At 33.3% G+C, this 12607-nt stretch overlaps 1 protein-coding gene across 1 annotated transcript in view; it reads right to left on the bottom strand.

Moving 5' to 3' along the window:
* Positions 1–12607, bottom strand: part of LOC138321833 (poly(rC)-binding protein 3-like) — a 223302-nt gene that overhangs the window by 105525 nt on the left and 105170 nt on the right. Inside the window, exon 4 of the mRNA XM_069265822.1 lies at positions 9039–9173. The gene's annotated coding sequence lies outside the window, so the exon portion shown is untranslated. The remainder of the gene's footprint in view (positions 1–9038; positions 9174–12607) is intronic.

Raw genomic sequence — 12607 nt, 5'->3', positions numbered from 1 at the left:
GGACCAGACGATTTAGTATTTTTCTTCAGTTACAAAAGTTACTTACTTTACATCATTACCACCATTGAAAAGTTTGAGCTTCTAATTTTACTTCAAGTTAAAAATATGAAAAATAATTAATTGCATCCCGAAAAAATTCCGTGTCACTATATCCTATATGGAAGGAAGTACTGATTGCACATGCACCAAAGGCGAAATAAATTATTTTATATTATTTTTTGTGTTAATTAGACATATATATACATGATCAAACACCAATTATTGTTCAACTGATGAATATCATTTATGCTCTGTTGGCGGTGGAGCATCTTTAAAGAAATCCTGATCCACTGGTAATTCATTACGTCACTCTGACACCATAATCAATAGAACCACTTACCTACCATCAGGGAGTCTTTAATCTAAACACCCATAACTTGTAATTTCATTTATGTGTATTTCAAATTTTAAATATGACATTTCTAGATAACGTATGATTAAATCAAGGTTGAATTTATTTCTTATCCTTGTAATACTTGATTAAGTGAGGTGTCAGATACCGACAGAATCTATTGGAAATATCACAAAATTACTTGGAGAAATGGAAACTAAATCAGTGTTCAACATATGATGAAATTTAATTCAATTATTTATTAATTCGTGACATGAAAAGTCTTTAATTATTTGTTAAATATATGACAAAATTTAATTCAACCATTTATAACTTAAATCTTCATTTGTCACGAAAAGGTGAAATAAGGCATTAAATTCCAGGTATTTTTTCCCAGCTCCAATGATTCCGTTTCTCCATTAGTAGGTTTAAGAGATATCACAGATACCGCAGTTACCTAAACCACAAAGATACGCATCAATGGTCTTACAACTTTTGATCACCGAAGTTATATTAAGGAAAATATCAGTGAATACGATCTCCAACACCTTGCTGCAATAAACCAATGCTTTACCACTATCTCCAATTCCGTGTTCTATTTAAATCAATTGATCGTGCCAGGATATGTTAGAGCTCCATTTCACATACAGGTGATGCTGAAGGGAGCAAATACTTTTTTTAAATTTTTTTTTCCTTTTTTTGTATTTATTTATTTTTTTCTAATTTCTTCACATTTTCAAAAGATTTAAAATTCATTCACAGTGAATTTCAAAATATCATGGTTTCATCTGAATATCTGACATCACATTCTAAACTGAAAAGGGAGAGAAAAAAAATGATAAAAAATGAATTAAAAGATAAACTGCACAATTCTTTTGAAATGTAAAATATGATTTTATATTGAGAACTTTTTACTCTAATTTTTTATTGAACTCTAACCTATGAAATATGTTGTAAACCTTAACTACAACTGTGAATGAACTTTGACCTATGACCCCTGTTTTGCAAACTCTATATAACTGTAACTTATGATGACCTATATTGAACTTTGACCTTTACAACAATGTTGAATTAACGATCTGAGCAGATTGTAAGGTGTGTTTTCATTAATAACTTATTTCTGGCTAATACTGCAAAACAAAATTATTGACACGGTGGCTTATTTTTGCATTTTTGTATATTTTAGCGGAGATTTAAGTTCGCGATCTAGACTTCTGGATTTTTAATTTACTGCATTTTCGTAGCAATTTGTTTTTGTGATTTCTTATTGCCTGTGAAATTCCTGAAAGAAAATCGCACACGGCAATATTGCTTTACAAAAATAAGAATGTTGTAATGTAAATATATAAAGGTAGTTGTGTTGTGTATGGGTCAGAAAAGAAATCAAAATAATATCATTCGACTGTGTTATGGTTAATGTTTATGTCTGCTGATCATTTCCCAGCATGCTCTGGTGTGGGTGGTAAGATTTTCGGAGATATATCGACTCTAATTTGTAACAGATCTTGTTGATAGCACATCAGTGAATCTGTAGCACTTCAGTTGTCAGCCATCAAAAATGTCTCTACAAAATTTTGGATGATTCTGTAAGAATATCCTTTACACAGAGCCAAATGTGTATTAACATCAGAATGCTTATACTTAAGTGGAGATCAAACGAAGGGTGGGAAATGGTCGCCTGTTTTGTCATAACTGTAATCGGGTTACCTTCTCGACCAAAGTCAGCGAGCATCAAGGAATATCACAAATTTTACGTCACGATTGTACCTCTATGAAACCGATATCTATATCTACATCGAAAGCAATATCACTTGAGTTCCAGAGTGTGTAATGCACATGCATGGACCCATAATCATTGTAGACAGACAATGTGCGATACACTGGCAAGCTTTTGACAGCAGACGACAGCCATTGCCAATTTTAGTCAGAGCCTTTACATTAAGCATGGCAATGCATGTCATAGTACAAGACATCAGACTGCATGTTGTTAGTATAAGTAAATCAAGGGCGCATTTTTTTGTGCAATTATTTTTCTGCACGATGACCTGAATCAAACAAAACAGCTGAAGCGCGAACCAAATGGAATGCATCCTGTCACCAGTTGCAGACGGATCACGAAGCATCGAGAGATTTACGGTCATTTACTATCATAGCAACGCTTATAAATGCATTGTGGGACAGCGACATATGTACTTTTACAGAAATGGCATACCTATCTGACTGGTTTCAATTAAAATATTCTGAAAGTAAAAACTTTTACTGATAATAGTGCGCAATACTGCAAATCCGGTAAGTTTTTTACGGGGATTATTTTTTCGCGGTTTCGCTAGGGAATGTTGATTACGGTTCTGAAAATCTGATCAACAAAATTAAGTAATGAGATATAATGAACCTTGGGGGGACCAATGAACTTACTGTGGTTTATGTATAGTTTGACATACACATATTACACACATCTGCTAGAAACCTTTTCGAGGAATAGATATTACTGTTGTTATACGTGTATCGTATTTGACCCAATAAGCGTCCATGTCCCTATAAGCGCCCCTCCCCATTTTTCAGGCATTAATTTCAATTGCCTAGGCATAAATAAAGAACAAAAACTGTATAGCTTTGCAATAATTTCGTCTAATTAACATTTTTTTTTAAATTTTTTAAATGCCCTGGGCGCTTATTGGGTTGAATACGGTACTTTTATATTATGATATGACCAAATATTCACATTTCTTAAAAATTAAACGTGTTTTTGATATCTATTAATTCCTAAGATGAAAATAAAACAAACTGATAAGATACTATATATGAAACGGTTAAAAAAGTTAACACTTCCAATGAGAATGGAGTGTCTCCTGCATTAAGTCTTAACTGATAACTAGTTAATATAATTTCAAAGAAAATTTGTTCTAAGGTTCTAAATCATGATTAATGACATCTTTAAATATTTTAATCACAACCATGATTTACAAATTTTAATAAAATACACTTTAAATTAATATTGCACTAATTTCACTTTGGCTGTTGTACTGTTTGAATATGTTATGAATATTTTGTGAATATAGACAACAAACTGTTTGACAAACCATATTCCCATGCATACACTCTCGCAAATCCCTGGGAAATTAAATGTCGAGAAAGACCATACTTTTTGCACAATACGATAAAATCTTAGCTTTATCGCTGCATTAAGAAAGGCATTCTGTGTCAGCAAGGATATGACAAATGGCTGTCTAAATATATTTCAACAACAGATTTATGTTTGGAAATATTACAAAAGTCAAATTAATTATTTATATCTCCAGATAAATCAAGACAAACTGTGTACAAATTGCTAAAAGGGAGCAATATATTGCGCAGGTAATATTTAAGACATGAAATTTCCACCGAAAACAAAACATCCTCTTTGAAGAAAGCCTATTTGATGAAGCTTCTGGGAGATTTTGATAGAATATGAACCACTAAATCTTGTATAACAGTTTTCTAACTTCCTTGTTTCAGTAATAAAGATTCATTTATTTATATTTCCCATGGGTAGCTCTGAAACCATTTCAAGCATTGGCATTTTTTTTTTTTTTTTTTTTTTTTTTTTATGTAATCTGTTCTAAAGGGAAGACAATTTTTTCAATTTAATAAAACATCTTTGTCTATGATAAAAAAACCCAGAACATATTCCAATTTTTTTTCTGAAGATTTAATGATTTTTACTTTTTTTTTTCAAAAATAATAACATATATATCCTTTTTCAAATATGTATCTTTTTTATTAAAACTTGGTCATCCATGCATCATCATGATCATGCTTCAAGTTTAATCCGAATTAGTTGAAAGTCAAACATGGGTGATAATGTTTCTTCATATTTGGAAACATTCTTCTTTAATTTATTCCAAATTCTTTTATACAATTACATGCTTATTGTTGTTATTTCTCCAATCTATGTAATTTTTTTTTTATCACAAGAATGATAAAAGCCACAAAAACCTATCTGTTCCTCCATCCAAATGTCGTCTGCTACATCAACACCATCTTTATAACAGAACCTCCTCTCAGCTTAAGAAGATATCAACTTTATCACTGTTACATCACTTTTATAAGAATATGATCCCAGCAATATCTGATTATATCATGAAACATTCCAGAAGCTGATTTTATGCCCATGCAAATCTTCTGATATTCATGTCTATTTTTCAGATATTCCCTGACAAGAAAGTCAGAGTTAACTCCCTTGATTCAATTCTCCTGAGACAATATGTGAGAGGAAATTGACAAAAACTTAAACAATATTGATGAAAAAGCCAAAATGGACTAAAACAGAAGATTGAAATTTTGTCTCCAGTATAAGAGTACTTGAAGCCTAATCTTACAGAAACAATTTTCAAAAAATCTTTTTTATCTATTAATTAATGATTTTTTTCATAATGAAATGAGCTGATTGAATGAAAATAAATGGAGACTTATAAAAGTGTTTGACCAACACAAAATGAACAAACATATCAAGATGTTGAGGTATGATCGACTTAACAGGCTGAAAAATAAAACATGACCAGAGTGTTTAACAATACACTATGGGTTACAAAGCAATTACTGTCCAATTCTACCTTGAAATTAAAAGAGTGACTAGAATTTGTCCATCCTCATAAAAAGGCGCCAGCACACTGATGAAATTTCAAACAGAACAAACATGGGTCAAAGGTCAAGGCCACAATCAGGCCGTTCAATTTGGGGATATGTTTTTAGAACAAAACAAAATTTCAATATATTTTTTTTTAGAACAAAACAAAATTTCACCCCTGAAAATTTATAATGAACTTTTCCAACCTTTGAATTAATTAGAAGAGCTCAAATGTGTCTTCAGGGGTGGGTGAGTTAAATGGAAAAAATGTCTTAGGAAAAAAAGAGTCTTTTCAACAGGATAACTGAGAATGATTAACGCCATAACATTTTCAAGAGAATGGAAAAATTGTAGGGAAACTGCTTATTTGATGACGTCATAGTGAACATAATTGGCACATGCGGATATTTATCGAGATGTTATTGTTAGCAAATGTATTAACAACTGTTATATGGCAAAATATGTTGTTCTTTACTGAAGAATTAATTTTAGGCCATCTTCAACTTAACTACCTTCTCTTATAATGAACTGTTCCATTTGAATCAGAAGAGCCCAAATGTGTCTTCAGGGTGAATGAATTATAATGGAAAAAATGTCTTAGAAAAAATCTTTCAACAGATAACTGAGAATGATTAACATCATAACAACTATTTTCAAGAACATGGAAATCTAATTGTAGGGATTATCAACTAACTACCTAATTATCAACTAACATCTATCTAACTAACTACCTAATTATCAACTAACATCTATCTAACTAACTACCTAATTACCAACTAACATCTATCTAACTAACTACCTAATTATCAACTAACATCTATCTAACTAACTACCTATCTAACTAGTATCTGTCAAATGAAAACTCAACATTATAATTATAAAAGTTATATGGTAATTATTTATGAATCAAATCATAATTAGATTTTTCAATTAACATCTTTGAGTTTAATCATCAATAAAAAGATCACCATTTGTTTTAAACAATTGTTTGGAATATTAATTGATAAACATTAATTGGATATTTAATTAATATTTGATTAGTTGTACTTATTAATGAATAATTGATTGGTTGACAGCAACTCAATATTCCCAATAATCAATAAAAAAAAATTCTTGAGTTATTCCTTTGAAGTTGACATTCTGTTTTCCATAAATCATTGGAGACATATCATGGCGGAACCCTGAAAATGATACAATTGATATTTGCCGAGGGGAGAAATGTCAGCACCGCCTGACAATGAGACGGCACCACAGGGGCACCACATATGTTACAGACAAGTTGACGTGGAAAAGCTGCCACACAGTTCAACATAATTATAACTTTAATGAAATACAATACACTTTCAATTTACGATGCTCAACAAGCTTCGCCAAAACAAGTCCAAAGCCTGATTTAATTCCTCAGAATCTTGATCAAAGATTTGTTTAATTTCTCAGTCATTTAATGCCTTAAGCTTGATTTCATTTCTCTTCCATTTAAAAATTGGTTTACCCTCCCTTTACCAACATTTTGGGCCCCTAACTCTTTCATCCTTGAAATTTCATAATGGACTAGTGTAATCTTTGATTTAGAAGAGTCTAAATGTTTCTTCAGGGGTAAATATATTATTCGTATATTTAAGATGGTGCTTGTGTGTCTTTTGTACAGTTTTAAGAATTCTCTTTCCAGCAACAATTAGCAATAAGCTTAATTAACCCACTGCTTCAAGAACTTCTAGTTTTAAGGCTACTGATTTTCTAAACAACTTTGGGTTACATCAGGAATATTATGTTTAAGACTCCAATACCTTGTACTAAATGCTCAAAATACTGATCAATTTTAGCTAATTCTGTGTCTAATTTTGATGTTATTTAACCACAACTAAACTTATTATCAACCTAGACTCTTCAGGTACTCTCTATTCACTACCTAAGCAAGTTCTCCAAGGTCATTGACCTTGACCCAAATCAACAACTTCAGGTTCAAGCTGAGCAACAAGGCTAGACTCAAGCTAAGCAATAACTTAAGACTCAAACTCTCAAGCCAAAGGAGGCTTCAAACTCTCAAGCCAAAGGAGGCTTCAAACTCTCAACCCAAAGGAGGCTTCAAACTCTCAACCCAAAGGAGGCTTCAAACTCACAACCCAAAGGAGGCTTCAAACTTAACCCAAAGGAGGCTTCAAACTCACAACCCAAAGGAGGCTTCAAACTCTCAACCCAAAGGAGGCTTCAAACTCACAACCCAAAGAAGGCTTTAAACTCACAACCCAAAGGAGGTTTCAACACACAACCCAAAGGGGCTTACCAAGCTTCAACAACCCAAGAAGGTTCAAACCCCAAAGTGGCTAAATCAACCAAGAGGCTTCAAACTCTCCAAAGTGGCTCAAACTTACAACCCAAAGAAGGCTTCAAACTCTCACAAAGGAGGCTTCAACCTCAACCCAAAGGAGGCTTCAAACTCACAACCCAAAGTTGGCTAAACTCACACCAAGAGGCTTCAAACTCACAACCCAAAGAGGCTTCAAACTCTCAACCCAAAGGAGGCTTCAAACTCACAACCCAAAGGAGGCTTCAAACTCACAACCCAAAGGAGGCTTCAAACACACAACCCAAAGGAGGTTTCAAACACACAACCCAAAGTGGGCTTCAAAGTCACAACCCAAAGAAGGCTTCAAACTCTCAACCCAAAGTTGGCTACAAACTCACAACCCAAAGTGGGCTTCAAACTCTCAACCCAAAAGAGGCTTCAAACTCTCAACCCAAAAGAGGCTTCAAACTCTCAACCCAAAGGAGGCTTCAAACTTACAACCCACAGGTAGCTTCAAACTTAAAACCCAAAGTTAGCTTCAACTCACAATCCAAAGTTGGCTTCAAACTTACAACCCAAAGGTAGTGGTATACATGGTAACATGTCAGAAACACCTTAACCAGTGACCTTAACCCCTTGAAAACAGTGACCTTAACCACTCTGTGATAATGACCTCTAGTGACCATGATAAAGATGACACAGTCAAACATTTATTGCTTAATTCATTCATTAAAATTTATGCATTAAAACAATTGCATAACTGTCCTGTTTTACTATATTATACTGAACGTTGTTATAAAACTGTCTTTCAACAGTTGCAACTTCAGAATTTTTTTTTAATGTCAAAAAGAAAATAGTAAAAGTATGTAGTAAAATGTTGAAGAAAAACAAACATCTAAATTGCACCAATCTAAATAAATTAAGATGAATTCTAATGAATTTAAATTAAAGTGTAGCCAGTTATTTTTTTGTGGGGATCACTAAATTTTGCGATTTGTTTGACTGCAAAAGTTTGCTCTGTAAAATATTAAAAAAAATTTGAAAATTGGTAAAAACCTATATACCCTTAAATCAAGATCTCAGAAATTTTAAATCGCTGAAATTGAGTTTTCTCTCTATCAGTTAAAATTGCTATTATATTGACCCATGCAAAACACTGACTGTTCCGTATGTGATAAACAGAATCTTAAACTCTTAGCTATGAAATCTGCCTTTAAAGGCCACCTCTTGAATACAACAACCTGTTTAATGGGGTCATTTTCTTGTGATTCATTTCAACTTAATTTGCCCAGTCATTAAGGACCACCTGTGTATAAAGACCTTTTTCTTGTCACTTAGGTGGCCTTTATAGATAAGTGTGAAAGAGATGTCACTCACAAAAAGGCTGATAATATGTAACTCATCCAATATTCTTAAACTCTTTTGACAGTCTCTACAAGGGTAATATTTCAAAATTTTGCCAGATTTAATAAATCATTGTAGGAATAAAATAGATTTTTAAAAGTGTTTTAAAATTCTTCACAAACAAGTTGCATAATTTTTGTATGAACTAAAATAAGAACATATATTCCAACATTTTGCCAACACCTTCACAAGTAAATTAATTTGTTGAGAATTAAAGCACATCTATTTAATTTGCCGCTTTGATCATAAATTCACAGTAACATTAGTGTAGACACTCGTCCTATATGGAGTAACTATTAGCATCATTAACATAAATACTTAATTGATGCTGTAAATTTCAGCACCATTAAACAACATGACACAAAACTTACCTAATACAAACTCCTGGTTGGTCACTTTCCACGATTTTCTCCGGGTCTCTCAGATGTATCGTTTGGGTTACTACGGCAACCGCTTGTTTGTTTGTCCGTCCGTTGTGGCTTCTGCTGCATTTATACTTCGCCAATCTACAAAGACGGTAGCAGGAATACCTTAATATATGCTGTCAACGGTTGGGAGAGTGACAGGATCAATAGCGTTAAGGCAAGGTACGGCATGGTCTCCCACGACCATGCGATTCATCTCACCCTCCATTTTTTATGGTTGCAAATGTACTTAAATTCTCCTTTAGAACATGGAAGAAAATGATTGGTCCAATATAGCACCAAAGAGTTGACAAATTTTGAGGCCGTGAATTTGTTAATTACGGATTATTGACATTGAGGAATATTCGCGAGCGACTAGATCTCTCCCCGCGGGGCTTAACCATGTAATAGGGAACACTGTATAGACCTACTCATTCCTTTTCCAATTTAATGTAGAAATCTCGACTTTGGTGACCATTAACTGGTCCCAGAGATGCGCCTTGCTGAAACTTTTGATAAAATTATAGCTCACCAAAAATCTAATTTGCCTCAGCCTGTTGGCTGCTTGTGGCAGCATGACATTTCACATTAAGATCTTTTAGGAAGCAGAAAAAAATCCTCCAACTGATACATAAGAAACGTCCCTCTTATTAGCATCTAACTCAAGTCATTCACTGTAACAATAGCTTTCATTCAGAAATAAAGCCAAATGCTTAAACAAAATTTAGTCATTCTAAAATTAACTAATTACATATTACTCAAACATATGGCTTTTTCGTAAAATCTATTGAACTGGCTTCATTTTCAGCTTCCATTCAGAAATAAAGCCGAAATGCTTACACAAAATTATGTCATTCCAGAAATAAACCAATTACAAACTGCTCCATCATATATGGCTCATTGTAACACCCACTGAACTGACATCATTTAAATAATAAAAAGGTACAATTGGTGTTAACAAAATGTCTAGTTGAAAACCAACCAGAAGCTCCTGCAATATAGAGAAGTTTAACAGGTACCACAGATAGCACTGTATCTGTTAGTTGAAGGTTTCCAATACTTAAAGGAAGACGATTACCGAAAGAATTAGTTTCAATCATGCTCCTTTTTTTTTTTACTTTGTTTTTTGAAAGCAACCAAATCACGAGTCCCTAATGACTTATAATCATCTTGGTTCGTTAAAGTGCATGTTGGGATGGGATTTTCTAACTGTCGTCGTTATGTTTTGCCGAAATTTTTCGTGCCGATCATTCATTATCTAGGGGAGGAGCCGAATTTGGCAATTTTTGTTTTTCATGGCACCATGGTTCTATGAAGTGTTCCGGCTTATCTTCTTACTTTGTCTACATGATACATTGCTATCGACCGTTTTAATTGTATTACCCTCGTAGAACACATTCAAATTAAGGCAAATGAAATCAGGGACATTCCGCTGATAAATCCTGCAAATAAATAATTCCCAGAATACCCGTAAAAGTACGAAGGTACAATTTCCTAGCCTCCCATTGAAAGGATCTGGGCACTATTATATGTTAATCTAATACCGATCACAAATGTTTGAACATTTTATCTAACATAAAATTTTCAAAATCATTAAATCTAGTATAGGACATTATGTATAATTTCAATTTTATGAATATTAACAAAATTGTAATTACTCTTTTTTAATTTCAAAATGGAAATATTCATAATAACATAGCCATTTTGCGACCCTTTCCACAAAACTGGGCTTGTCCCATGTGCATGCTCTACTTTATTCGATATGATGTTTACGATCTTCTCAGCAAAATTTTTCCGGCTTCATGAATCTTTGATGCGACATTGTTTTTTTCCTTATCTAAACATCAGGGTCTGTCTTTGGGAGGTCATAACTGCAACAAACTTGTACTTTTCCCTGTACCACGAAATTCATTATGAGGCAGAACTGCCTGTAATAAGCTGGCTATGAGAGGAGTTTGTCTAGAACCAGATACTCCCATCCTTATCCAAAGTCTTCCCATTAGAAACACTTCCCAGTGTGCAATTTCAATTTATCTCAACGTCTTCATAAAAGTTCAAATTTATCCTTTACAAAAAGTTTGAAACCTAGCTTAAAGTTGTGTTTTATATACAGATGAATGTTTAAAAGTCACAATCATAAAGATCAATGAAAATCTAACAAAGCATACCAACAATGGAAATGTCTTTATTCATTTTTCACACATTTAGTACTTTAAAAGGTTGTTGAGATTTCTTGTTGAAATTCACCAAAAGAATTTTTTGTGAAAAATGTTACTTTCATGGTGTTTAAGATAACTTTCTCCTAATCTTACATGTTAATATGAAAACTAAAAAACCAATATTGAAAATTAACACTTTAAAATATTGATTACATTATTGAACATTAAACATCATATTCCAAACTGATCTTGAACAAACTTATATAGCAGTCAAAAGAATGTTGGAATGTTGACCAGAATTTCCATTTTTTTCTCTCTTAAAATATTTTATAGCAATTATAAGATATTCTATACATGAATGCTGATATCATTGGCAACAGTTTAACATAACTGCTTGTCTGCCATTTTGTTTAATAGCCTAACTAGTGCCCATACTGGACATGTATGAGAGAAAATGGTGATTTTTCAGTGATATGTTGTCCCATTCTGCAGCCTCCCAAAACATACGGGTTATATTCACACAAACAGCAGATTACATACAGGGGAGGTCGTCCTTAACTGACCCTAGCTTTTGAAAGGACGTTCAGCGTAATAAACCAGACTATCAGGTAAGCATTTCATGCATATGTTTACAGATTAAACTTACCCTTGATTTACATTCAAACTTCAGTCATAATGTCATTCTGTTTTCCTGACCTTATGTCAAATCCATCATCAATTTTCATTGAGCACTTTAAAACATCAATGACAATTTAAACCTGGAAAATTTGTATGTTACATCGCATGTCAAAGCTTTAAAACTTTTACTATCCAAGCATGTAAATGGAGATCAGTTCCATCATCAAGTGAAATTAGAATGACAATTCAATTTTCTTCTTTAGTTCTCCCTCAGTCCATATTTTAGACAAGACATTAACAGTTACTTCCCTTGACTGTTAGCGGCAGCCCTTTGTGGAACTAGCCACAGAATTGACAGTTACCTCCCTTGTGACATGTTAAATGACGAAATGACAGCCAAGATAGATGGCCTTAAGTAAAATACCAGGAAATTAGCCGTGTCTGTGTGAAATACCAAGAAAATTAACACCAAGTCTTAAAATGGCTGACCTTACTTACAACACTAGTAATATATACTTATTGTGTTTTGTTCCTTTTTCTATACCTGCAATCAAAAGACTCGCTTCCTATCTATGTAAATCACAGGGATAAGATTGACACTCGGCTAACTTACTTTGGCCCAAGAGAGTTATAACTAGAGAAAATGGTGAAAAGGGAGGCTCTCGTTCCGCTCCTAACATCATAAACTATCTATCCTAATCATTACCCTTGGCGACCCCAGAGACCCATCACATGCAATCAATATACAGAAGTGAGAAG

The sequence above is a fragment of the Argopecten irradians genome, chromosome 4, assembly GCF_041381155.1.
Source record: "Argopecten irradians isolate NY chromosome 4, Ai_NY, whole genome shotgun sequence".
In the NCBI taxonomy this organism is placed as follows: domain Eukaryota; kingdom Metazoa; phylum Mollusca; class Bivalvia; order Pectinida; family Pectinidae; genus Argopecten; species Argopecten irradians.
This window is presented reverse-complemented; position numbering and strand designations above follow the sequence as displayed.